The following is an 11,714-nucleotide window of genomic DNA, read 5'->3' on the forward strand; positions in this document are numbered from 1 at the left end:
TAGATTAGGGGTTAATAAGTGTATTTAGGTGGCGGCGATATCAGGAGCTGCAGATTAGGGGTTAATAGTTTTATGTAGGTGGCGGCAATGTTAGGGGCAGCAGATTAGGGGTGTTTAGACATGGTTTTTTTGTTAGGGTGTTAGGTTTAAACATAACTTTTTCTTTCCCCATAGACATCAATGGGGTTGCGTTACGGAGCTTTTGTTTCCTTGATCGCAGGTGTTAGGCTTTTTTTTTTGCCGGCTCTCCCCTTTGATGTCTATGGGGAAATTGTGCATGAGCACGTCAAAGCAGCGCTTGTATTTGGGTGAAGCATGGAGCTCAACGCCACCATATCGCCCTTGCAAGCCTGCTTTTTGTAAACATGTAATAGCATCGCTATAGGGAGGTTGAATACCGCCGCTTTTGTGGCGGTCGTTAATTTCCCTATAGCACTCAAAACTCGTAATCTGGCTGTCAGCTTTTCTGGCAGGAGATACTCACTGGGTTTTGCCCTTCATGATGCATAGTTAATGGTGGAAATTAAAATCTTTCTTTTCACCTGCCATTCACCTCTTGATGAATAAATTCCAAATTATGATCATAATTTGTTAACGTAACAAAGAAACTTTCAAAACATAATCAGAATTTGTAAAACCACTGCTGGATCTAAATGTATATCTAGTGAAAAAGCTTAAATGTATTAATACTGAAAAGACCCAAACGGAAGCGTAAATTAATATAAAACACAATGCACAAAGTGAAACAAATCTCTCATAACATGCAGTGTTATATTACACTGGGCTAGTGTCTCCTTCACATACAAAGATGCAGCAAACAACCCTTATACAAGAACAGCAAAATCTGCTGGTCTAGAATCTTGTGATAGATCTCACAGTGCAGGAGGATTTTGCCCTTTTTCTTTGAGCATTCAATGAGTTCAGCCCCTGTGAATTCTGCACTACAATTTCTCTACAAGCAAGAGAACCTTTTATCATCAGACTCTCAGTAAACATTGGGATAAATTGAAACTGTCAGAAAAAGTATTGAAAAATTATTAAAAGTTTTTTTATTAGATTTGATTATTTGAGAGTTATGTTAAAACATTCCATATCAATATTTAAATATTAAGATTTGTTTCATTGCTGTTCATCCATAATATTTCTTTTTTGTAAATATTTGGGAAAATTGAAGCTGTGTTGCTTATCTGGAATTAAAGGGACAGTAAAGTCAAAATTAAACTTTTAATGTTCAAATAGAGCATATCATTTTAAACATTTTCTTTTAAACAACTTTCCAATTTTTAATTCTGTTATCAATTTTGCTTTGTTCTCTTGATACCTTTTATTGAAGAGTAAAACTATGTAGGCTCAGGAGTGTGCACGTGTCTTTAGTACTCTATGGCCTAGATTTGGAGTTTGGCGTTAGCCGTGAAAACCAGCGTTAGAGGCTCCTAACGCTGGTTTTAGGCTACCTCCGGTATTTGGAGTCGCTCAAAATAGGGTCTAATGCTCACTTTTCAGCCGCGACTTTTCCATACCGCAGATCCCCTTACGTCAATTGCGTATCCTATCTTTTCAATGGGATCTTTCTAACTCCGGTATTTAGAGTCGTGTCTGAAGTGAGCGTTAGACATCTAACGACAAAACTCCAGCCGCAGGAAAAAAGTCAGTAGTTAAGAGCTTTCTGGGCTAACGCCGGTTCATAAAGCTCTTAACTACTGTACTCTAAAGTACACTAACACCCATAAACTACCTATGTACCCCTAAACCGAGGTCCCCCCACATCGCCGACACTCTATTAAATTTTTTTAACCCCTAATCTGCCGACCGCCACCTACGTTATACTTATGTACCCCTAATCTGCTGCCCCTAACACCGCCGACCCCTATATTATATTTATTAACCCCTAATCTGCCCTCCTCAATGTCGCCTCCACCTGCCTACACTTATTAACCCCTAATCTGCCGAGCGGACCGCACTGCTACTATAATAAAGTTATTAACCCCTAATCCGCCTCACTAACCCTATAATAAATAGTATTAACCCCTAATCTGCCCTCCCTAACATCGCCAACACCTAACTTCAATTATTAACCCCTAATCTGCCGACTGGAGCTCACCGCTATTCTAATAAATTTATTAACCCCTAAAGCTAAGTCTAACACTAACACTAACACCCCCCTAAGTTAAATATAATTTACATCTAACGAAATTAATTATCTCTTATTAAATAAATTATTCCTATTTAAAGCTAAATACTTACCTGTAAAATAAATCCTAATATAGCTACAATATAAATTATAATTATATTATAGCTATTTTAGGATTAATATTTATTTTACAGGCAACTTTGTAATTATTTTAACCATGTACAATAGCTATTAAATAGTTAAGAACTATTTAATAGTTACCTAGTTAAAATAATTACAAAATTACCTGTAAAATAAATCCTAACCTAAGTTACAATTAAACCTAACACTATACTATCATTAAATTAATTAAATAAAATGCCTACAATTACCTACAATTAAACCTAACACTACACTATCAATAAATGAATTAAATACAATTCCTACAAATAACTACAATGAAATAAACTAACTAAAGTACAAAAAATAAAAAAGAACTAAGTTACAAAAAATAAAAAAATATTTACAAACATAAGAAAAATATTACAACAATTTTAAACTAATTACACCTACTCTAAGCCCCCTAATAAAATAACAAAGACCCCCAAAATAAAAAATGCCCTACCCTATTCTAAATCACTAAAGTTCAAAGCTCTTTTACCTTACCAGCCCTGAACAGGGCCCTTTGCGGGGCATGCCCCAAGAAGTTCAGCTCTTTTGTCTGTAAAAAAAACATACAATACCCCCCCCAACATTACAACCCACCACCCACATACCCCTAATCTAACCCAAACCCCCCTTAAATAAACCTAACACTAAGCCCCTGAAGATCATCCTACCTTGTCTTCACCTCACCAGGTATCACCGATCCGTCCTGGCTCCAAAATCTTCATCCAACCCAAGCGGGGGCTGGCGATCCATCATCCGGTGGCTGAAGAGGTCCAGAAGAGGCTCCAAAGTCTTCATCCTATCCGGGAAGAAGAGTAGATCCGGACCGGCAACCATCATCTTCCAAGCGGCATCTTCTATCTTCATCCGATAAGGACCGGCTCCATCCTGAAGACCTCCGACGCGGACCCATCTTCATCCGGCGACTTCCAACTGAAGAATGAAGGTTCCTTTAAGGGACGTCATCCAAGATGGCGTCCCTCGAATTCCGATTGGCTGATAGGATTCTATCAGCCAATCGGAATTAAGGTAGGAATATTCTGATTGGCTGATGGAATCAGCCAATCAGAATCAAGTTCAATCCGATTGGCTGATCCAATCAGCCAATCAGATTGAGCTTGCATTCTCTTGGCTGATCGGAACAGCCGATAGAATGCGAGCTCAATCTGATTGGCTGATTGGATCAGCCAATCAGATTGAACTTGATTCTGATTGGCTGATTCCATCAGCCAATCAGAATATTCCTACCTTAATTCCGATTGGCTGATAGAATCCTATCAGCCAATCGGAATTCGAGGGACGCCATCTTGGATGAGGTCCCTTAAAGGAACCTTCATTCTTTAGTTGGACGTCGCCGGATGAAGATGGGTCCGCGTCAGAGGTCTTCAGGATGGAGCCGGTCCTCATCAGATGAAGATAGAAGATGCCGCTTGGAAGATGATGGTTGCCGGTCCGGATCTACTCTTCTTCCCGGATAGGATGAAGACTTTGGAGCCTCTTCTGGACCTCTTCAGCCACCGGATGATGGATCGCCAGCCCCCGCTTGGGTTGGATGAAGATTTTGGAGCCAGGATGGATCGGTGATACCTGGTGAGGTGAAGACAAGGTAGGATGATCTTCAGGGGCTTAGTGTTAGGTTTATTTAAGGGGGGTTTGGGTTAGATTAGGGGTATGTGGGTGGTGGGTTGTAATGTTGGGGGGGGGTATTGTATGGTTTTTTTACAGGCAAAAGAGCTGAACTTCTTGGGGCATGCCCCGCAAAGGGCCCTGTTCAGGGTTGGTAAGGTAAAAGAGCTTTGAACTTTAGTAATTTAGAATAGGGTAGGGCATTTTTTATTTTGGGGGTCTTTGTTATTTTATTAGGGGGCTTAGAGTAGGTGTAATTAGTTTAAAATTGTTGTAATATTTTTCTTATGTTTGTATGGGGGGTGTTAGTGTTAGTGTTAGACTTAGCTTTAGGGGTTAATACATTTATTAGAATAGCGGTGAGCTCCAGTCGGCAGATTAGGGGTTAATAATTGAAGTTAGGTGTCGGCGATGTTAGGGAGGGCAGATTAGGGGTTAATACTATTTATGATAGGGTTAGTGAGGCGGATTAGGGGTTAATAACTTTATTATAGTAGCGGTGCGGTCCGCTCGGCAGATTAGGGGTTAATAAGTGTAGGTAGCTGGCAGCGACGTTGTGGGGGGCAGATTAGGGGTTAATAAATATAATATAGGGGTCGGCGGTGTAAGGGGCAGCAGATTAGGGGTACATAAGGATAATGTAAGTAGCTGCGGTTTACGGAGCGGCAGATTAGGGGTTAAAAATAAAATGCAGGTGTCAGCGATAGCGGGGGCGGCAGATTAGGGGTTAATAAGTGTAAGGTTAGGGGTGTTTAGACTCGGGGTACTTGTTAGGGTGTTAGGTGCAGACTTAGGAGGTGTTTCCGCATAGCAAACAATGGGGCTGCGTTAGGAGCTGAACGCGGCTTTTTTGCAGGTGTTAGGTTTTTTTTCAGCTCAAACAGCCCCATTGTTTTCTATGGGGGAATCGTGCACGAGCACGTTTTTGAGGCTGGCCGCTTGCGTAAGCAACTCTGGTATCGAGAGTTGAAGCTGCGTTAAAAATGCTCTACGCTCCTTTTTTGGAGCCTAACTCAGCCTTTATGTGGACTCTCAATACCAGAGTTATTTTTATGGTGCGGCCAGAAAAAAGCCGGCGTTAGATTTTCGGGTTGTTACCGACAAAACTCCAAATCTAGCCGTATGGCAGCAGTGTTTTGCAACAATGTATAACAAAGCTACAAATAATGTTGTAAAACACTGCTCCCATAGAGTACTAAAGACACGTGCACACTCCTGAGCTTTTAGGAGGCTTTCTACTTTTACTGTTCAGTAAAAGGTACCAAGAAAATGAAGCATATTTGATAACGTAATTAAATTGGAAAGTTGTTTAAAATTGCATATACTGCCTGAATCATTAAAGTTTAATTTTTTACTTTACTGTCCCTTTAAGTTTCAGAGTTCATAACTGTGTGTCAGCTGTGTACACCGAGTAAGGAGACATTGTAACAGCCTATCTACAATATTTATCCTCTTAAAGGGGCACCGAACCCAAATTTTTTCGTGATTCAGATAGATTATGCAATTCTAAGCAACTTTCTAATTTACTCCTATTATTAATTTTTCTTCGTTCTCTTGCTATCTTTATTTGAAAAAGAAGGCATATAAGCTAAGGAGCCAGCAAATGTTTGGTTCAGAACGATGGACAGCACTTGTTTATTGGTGCTGTCCAATCAGCAAGGACAACCCAGGTTGTTCACCAAAAATGGGCCGGCATCTAAACTTACATTCTTGCTTTTGAAATAAAGATACCACAAACATTCCTTGTTACCACAAGGAAGCTGGTCGGTCAGCGTTCTCATTCAGAGCTCCTCAACTGTGGAATAACTCCCCGGAAAGCACCAAATCCTCCAGCAAACTGAGATCCTTGAAAAGAAACGTCTCTCTATCTTTACAAACAAATCAGTCTTGTAAAGTCTGTAGATTTTTTTACACCCTGTGATAGAAGCAGTGGGCACTCACAGATCATTAATTGTGCTGTCTTGTTCACAAGCCTTTTTGTGCACTTAAAGGGACATAATACTCATATGCTAAATCACTTGAAACTGATGCAGTATAACTGTAAAAAGCTGACAGGAAAATATCACCTGAGCATCTCTATGTAAAAAAGGAAGATATTTACCTCACAATCTCCTCAGCTCAGCAGAGTAAGTTCTGTGTAAAAAGTTATACTCAGCTGCTGCCCAGCTGCAGGTAAAAAAAAAAAAACGAAGAAATGAACAGCAGCCAATCAGCATCAACAGTGCTGAGGTCATGAACTCTTTTACTGTGATCTCATGAGATTTGACTTAACTCTCATGAGATTTCATTGTAAACTTCCTTACACTGAATAGGGAAATAAGATGAGTGTGCACGAAAGCTCGCTCCTTCCGCTGTCCCGGGACAGACATACTGATTTGCTGCTTAGAAGTCCTTTACAATGGGATGTGGCTACTGAGGTACTTTTGAGGTAAAATAACTTTCTTTTTTACATAGAGATGTTCAGGTGATATTTTCTAGTCAGCTTTTTATAGCTATGCTGCATCACTTTCAAGTGTTTAAACATTTGGGTATTATGGCCCTTTAAGTTTAAAGTGTAGAATACAGACCAGGAGCTGAATGCTTTACAGTGGATGAATTTAGGGTTGTCATATTTCCGCTTTAAAGAGACATTATACACTAGATTTTCCTTTGCATAAATGTTTTGTAGATGATCCATTTATATTGCCTATGAAGTTTTTTTTTTTTTTTTTAAATAAATAATAATTTATTTATTTTTAAATATATTTTTTATTGAGGTTGTATACACAATACAAGATAAATGCAATCTCATAACACAAAAATAACCGTATTGGATAATGCGTACAAATAATTTGTTATACAAAAGTACAATATTGCGGTGAATTATTAAGAACCTCTATTTTATGATTTTTCTGCTCTTAATTCCTCTTATGATATTAGAGGTCACTTTTGGACCTATGAAAAGTAAGGTAAACTAAAAGGAGAGGATTGGCTTATGAAATGGTCACTTTTGGACCAAGATATTAAAAGTAGGGAGGGGGGGAGTGTCAGCAGTCAAGAGCTGCTCTGTAAGAATAGGGAAGGGGCTCGGGCTCTAATAATACGTTACTCAAAATTAACGGCAGGATGGAGTATTTTCCTGTATTATTCCTAAGCAGAGGACATATGCATGTTTAGGGCTATGGCCAGTTATACGGGCAAGGATGGGATTTAAATGGGAGGTCAATAGGGCAGAGAGGTGAGCCAACTAATAAAACTCTTAATGGAAATAAAGCTTTCTATATGGTGGTGTATAATATACAACAATGAGAAAACATGAGAATAAAAAACAAATCTTAGTATTCACTAGTAGCTTCTAAAGGGAGTTTCAGCATTGCAATGAACAGCAAAATATAGATGTCTCAAACTTCTAAGTCTATATTATCAAACCTACAAGGAGGGGGATATTTAATAAAAAGGGTATTAGGAATTGCGTAGCATAAAGGCATCTAGAAGTTACTACTGAGGGTTAAATTTACCTAATGGAATACTCATCTAGGGTATACTGAACATATATTGGGCGATGTTAGTCTATAATTAGGTGCTGATTTCAGGGGACTATGGGGTAATATATAATTGCAAGCATTTCTTCAGATAAAAAAACCTTATGCTGGGTCATTAGCACTGCAACCCATAGAGGGTGGGGCCCCTCCAATTGTCTTGTATCTAGGATTTCTACAATCTTAGGGCATGTGTGTGATATCTCCTAGCTATTAATATGAGCTATGGAACATCTCACTATAAGAGTTCCCATAAAGTAAAAAGGATCAATTAGTAGGTGGGAGCTAAGGGAGACTCAGCCAGTTAGCTATAATGGTGCGTCATAGAAATAGTGGATGTGTGAAGTGATTTGTAAAAATTATCTATAAATGATGAATATAATGTGTTCAACTAGAGCTATATATGCCTTCTTCAATAACAACAATATTCTCCCGGGAGAGACTTATTTGAGGAGACATGTCTTCATAGTATGTGGTTGTCTGCAATCTTATCATATAGCAAAGACAAATCAGATCAGTAACCAGGCAGAACAAAAAAAAGAAAAAAAAGAAAAGAAAAAAGAACTCCCAATGTGAAAGAAATAGGCTCAAAACATTAACGTTCAAACGTTCACAGTTATTTGAACAGTTATTGTGCACAATAAAGTCTTCTCTGGGGTTAACCTATACCAGAGCTGTTCAGGTCTGAACCGCTGCTATGACGGCCCCAGGTTTTGCTGTTATCCATCCTTATCCCTCTGTGAAATAGGTGGCCATTTCCATTAACTGTAGTGTCCATACACCATAAAGAGCTCAGGGAGAGCTTCGCTGTGGACTGCAACATGGGGACTAATGCTATAGTCTCCTCTCGCTCACCTGGAGGTTCCAGTCCTGTAGAATTCTGAAGCTTTTTGTGCCCCGTGTGGGAGCCGGCCGCATTCCCCGACTGGGGCACCGGAGATGAAAAAGTGACCAGCATCTCCCCATGTAGGATTGAGGTGGAGGTGGATAGTTGGGAGTGCGTCAAGCACGCCGTGTCAGTAAGTAGAGTGGGCCTCAGTCTCCTAGCCTCTCTCGGAGCTAGATAAGGGCGGCGTGAATAGGTTGAAGCGGGCGCCTCCAAGATATTGGTACAGGTAATTATATTAATAGCGTCCAAAGTCTGCTCACATTCTTCAGAGTGGTCGATTAAGGCCTGCGTCTGGAAATGTCGATCTTCAGATGGTTCAATTGTGTCGCAGTCAGGTTGTGGTAGTCATTGGGTGCCATCTTTTATGCCAGCCTCTAGAATGCAGGCTCTGAGTTCTGTAAATCCATTATCCATCTTTCGACCTAGATCAAGGAGCAGGGCTATTGTAGTATTTCGGAAGTCCTCCATCCTGCTGATCAGTGGTTAAATAGACCCGTTATCCCCGGAGAACCGGAGGGGGGGGGGTAAATAGCAAATTATAGGCCGTCTCCTCACTCGGTACGTTATGCAGATAGGTAGTCTAAGAGGCGCACACTACTTAAGATAAAGTCTTCAAAATTAGATCTGTACTCTGAAGTGTACTCCGTTGAGCTTGAGTGAGCTGAAGGGGAAAAATGTAGGTTCCTGTGAGGATACCGGCCAAAAGAAGCAGTGCTGGCTAAATCAGGTCTTGGGTGCTATTGTAAGCTCGTCTTGGCACGCATCCTGATTACTAAATAAGTAATCGTAAATTGCTGTAGGTAAATTGCAGAATAAAAGCTGTTTAACTAGTAAAATAAAGAAATTGCCCCAGGAGCTTCATGAAAAGCGACCGATCATGGCCACTTCTTAGCCACTCCCCCCCAATAAATAATAAATTTTGCTTATTTTTCAATAACATTGCACTGATTTTCAGACTCCTAATCAAGCCCAAAAGTTTTAGGAGAATACTGATGTATACCTAATCCAGCTTGCTCCTGTTTGTATAAAGAGTCTTTTCATATGCAGAGGAAGGTGGAGGGGGGTCTGCTGTTTTTGCTATACAACCACTTTCAGTGGGTGTTCCAGCTAACCTTTTCAACAGAGCTAAACTGGGAGCTTCTAAGTAAGTTTTTAAACTGTTTTATACTGGATTGGGCCTACTGAATTGCAACCCAGTCCATATATCATTTAAAAGTGATGCAGTCCCATACAGCATTACCACTCCTCGCAGAATTCCATTCCCGCTCATGCCTCAATTGGAGAAGGAACTTCTGCGTATGAAGACTATGGGAGTTAATGAAGAGGTTGTTGAAGCAACTGACTGGTGTGCCCCCATTGTGCCCGTTGCGAAGAAAAACGGGAAGGTACGCATCTGCATAGACTTGAAAAGGCTGAATGAGGCGGTTAAGAGAGAGAGATATGTGCTGCCGATGCTCGAAGACATAGCTCTGAAACTGGCTGGGGTGAAGTTCTTCTCTACACTGGATGCTTCCAGCGGCTTCTGGCAGATACCTCTAGATCCACAGTGCCGTAAACTGACTACTTTCATTGCACCAGTGGGTCGGTTTTGCTTCTGCAGACTCACCTTCGGGCTATCCTCTGCTCCTGAAATCTTTCAAAGAGTGATGAGTTCCCTTCTAAGGGACCACAAGGGCACAGCAGTCATCATGGACAACATTCTAGTATATGGGTCTACATTGGAAGAACATGATCAGCGATTGAGCTGTGTGCTACAGACCATTAGAGAGCCCTTGATTTCTACTCCGCTGCCTGCAGGCCCATGGCAGAAAATAGCTGCTGATTTGTGCGAACTGCACGGGAAAAAGTACCTAGTTGTGATTGACTACTATTTCAGGTATTTGGAGATCGCACCCTTGAATGAGATCACCAGTCAAGCCGTTATCACTCGTCTCAAGAGCTTGTTCACCCGGTGGGGCATACCAATGGAGTTAGTGAGTGATAACAGAATGCAGTTTGCTTCTATGAAGTTCAGTTCTTTCAGCAGTGAATATGATTTCGTCCATTCTACGTCAAGTCCACATTATACGCAGGCCAATGGAATGACTGAAAGGGCAGTTCAAACAACAAAGTTCATTTTGAAGCAATCTGAACCGTACCTAGCTCTCTAGTTGTACCGGGATTTTAGCCCGGCACAGCTGATGCTAGGACGTCGGATTCACACCACTTTACCCTCTCTGGGTGTCTTCCAGCCAACCAGCTCTGTTCCTCAGGACAAGGTCCTTAGGAGGGATGAAGAGGCTAAAAGGGGTTATCGATTCTTCCACGACAGAAAACACTCTGTGAGGCCCTTGCAGGAGCTGAATGTGGGGCAAAGTGTCAGAGTTAAACTGGATGATAAGAAGAAATGGAAGATGCCAGCTACGGTAATTGGACGCTCTCCAGAACCAAGGTCTTATGTAGTCCTTTCTGACGGAGGGACAGCCACACGTCAAAATAGAAGACACCTTCAGCCATTACCTGAGAGTTTGGGACTCAATGCCTCAGAGCCACCACCGGTGGGAATCCCCTGTTTTAAAAGGGGTGCCTTCCCCTCAGCAAGATCACAGTGGGGATATTTCTTTGCTTCCAGCAGACTCTCAATCACCTTCTTCTGTATCAGAGGACAGTTCATGTAAAATGACGTCAAGTGGAAGAGTGGTGAAACTTCCAGCCTGATATCGGGATTAGCACTAGTTAGAGCAGTGACCAGAAGAATGGGCAGAATAATCCCATGGTCACTTTGGACTAGGGTAGTCTACCCCAATGTTCAAGTCAGGATTATATTTCCTGTTGTTCATACAGTATATATTCTCTTTCACTTGTTATTTGTTATACACTAAACAAAACTATTTTTGTATGTTTCTTGTATACCTTGTTATTTGATGTACTCTAAAAAAAAAAGTATGCTTTGTCCTTTGAAAAAGGGGAAGATGTGATGAGAGTAGGAGGTGACGTCACTGGATGGGGGCGCGTCTTATAGCTGTTATTGTCTATGTCGCAGTTACCAAGTTAGATGTGTTGTACAAGCTGTATACTTCTATGCTCTGCAATAATGTTGTGCATCTCATGACACCTTTATTACCCATTCCCCAGTTTTGCAAAACCAACACTGTTATATTGATATACTTTTTACCTCTGTAATTACCTCTGTGATTATATCTAAGCCTCTGCAGACTGCCCCTTATCACATAGCTATTTATTTATTATCTATTGACTTGCATTTTAGCCAATTAGTGCTGTGTTGTACACAACTCCACGGGCGTGAGCACAATGTTATCTATATGGCCCACATGAACTAGCAGTCTCTTGTTGTGAAAAGCTAATAATATCAATGGAGAGGCTGGCTGTAGTAGCTTAGAAATTACCCATTCCCCAGAAATGC

The sequence above is a fragment of the Bombina bombina genome, chromosome 8 (assembly GCF_027579735.1).
Source record: "Bombina bombina isolate aBomBom1 chromosome 8, aBomBom1.pri, whole genome shotgun sequence".
Lineage (NCBI taxonomy): Eukaryota > Metazoa > Chordata > Amphibia > Anura > Bombinatoridae > Bombina > Bombina bombina.